Here is a 1,858-nt window from a genome sequence, read left to right on the forward strand (position 1 = left end):
TATTAAAAAACACTTCCTAATGTTTTGCAAGATTATATTTATTTAGTCACGAACCGGCCATCCACAGCTTGTGGTCAAGTGGCCAGCGTTGCTGCCTCTGGATAACGGGGTCCCGGGTTCGATTCCCGGCCGGGTTGGGGATTTTCTCTGCGCGGGGACTAGGTGTTTGTGTTTCCTCATCATTTCATCATCAACATCATCATTCGTGACAGTAGCTAGATAGGACTGCGTAAAAATTGGGACTTTGTACGGGCGCTGATGTCCGTGCAGTTGAGCGGCTCGCAAAACCAATCATCATCATCATCATCATCATCATCATCATCAACGTACGGGCTTTCGCCTTCTCAGACCATTTTCAGATGACAACTGAGTGTCGGAAACATAGATAAACATGATGTGCGATTTACACAGATATGATTTGTACAGAAGACATAAAGATGACAAAGTGTTTACATAGAGAAATATTACAATAATTACATTAACTTAAAGGGGGGAACTTGAACAAAGTTTTTTATGTGAAGATACACAAAAAATGATGAGAAATATAATAGAGTCTGAATCTAGCATTTGCAATGAAAATGTAATTTAACGAGGGGGAAAGTGGAAATTGAGTCTGATCGTTAAATACTAGGGTGCCATTCTGTGTCATATTTGTTGATTTCCATTATTTACAGAAGGGTCATTTTTCTGCTTTTTATGACAGAATGTCACACTCATATGGATGTGAAGTTTTACATCCTGTCAAAGAAAGTAGGAGGAGCGCCCTACTAGAAATAATGGAAGGCAACAAATGCATGCCACAGAATGCCAGCCTAGGATTGAATGATCAGACTCAATTCCCATTTTCCCCTTGTTAAATTAATTTTTCGTTACAAGTATTAGATTCAAACTGTGAATTCATTGTATTTCTCATCATTCGTCTGTGTTATCTTCACATTAAAACTCTGTCTACCCTCCGCCCTTTCTAGTTACTGTATTTATTGTAATATTTCCTTACGTAAACAATTTGTCTTTTCTATATCTTATGTACAAATAATATCTGCAAATCGTACATCATATTTGTCTGTGTTTGTGACGTTCAGTTGTTACATGAAGATGGCCTGAGAAGCCGAAAGCCGTTTCGTGACCAAATAAATATAATTTTGCAGAATATCTGGAAGTATTTTCCTTTTTAATATTATTATCACGTTCCACCAAGCACTGACGGAAAACTGAGTTAATGTTATAATTGACAAACAATACTCCGATCACAGATTAAAACTGAAGCCTATATTATTAGGTCTGCAACTTCCTTTCCGCCGTTTTGCAATAGATAGCAGCAGCATCAAGTGGTGGTGCAGGTGCTAGGTCGTAAGTTCGTACAATACGATTAGGAATTTGTAAACATAACGTCATCAAAATGTTAGTAGTATTGTGTTTACACCTTAAAGTTATTCTCGATTATGTCAACTCAAGGGCCCTATTCTCGTCATTTCAGTTTTAATTTTATGCTTTAATATGAAGAAATCTGCGGTTGAGGCTCATAAAATGCTGGGTCAGACCTATGATAAGGCACCTATTAGTGAAAGAACGTGAAGAGAATAGTTTCAATGCTTCAAGAACGGTGATTTTGACGCCGAAGACTGGCATGGCCGTGGAAGAGAGAAGATTTTCGAAGCTACTGAAATTAACGGAAACAATCACGGGAGATCGTTATCGAAATTAGCCGATGCGTTTGAGCCGAGCACTGAAAGACAAACGGCCACTACACAGCGATAGACATGAACAGGTGCTTTTGCAGCGTGACAATGTCGAAAAACCCGTCAAAACACACCTGGTAACACTGAAATAGGATGTCTTACACACCTATTCTCCAGAA

Source organism: Schistocerca piceifrons, chromosome X (genome assembly GCF_021461385.2).
Source record: "Schistocerca piceifrons isolate TAMUIC-IGC-003096 chromosome X, iqSchPice1.1, whole genome shotgun sequence".
In the NCBI taxonomy this organism is placed as follows: domain Eukaryota; kingdom Metazoa; phylum Arthropoda; class Insecta; order Orthoptera; family Acrididae; genus Schistocerca; species Schistocerca piceifrons.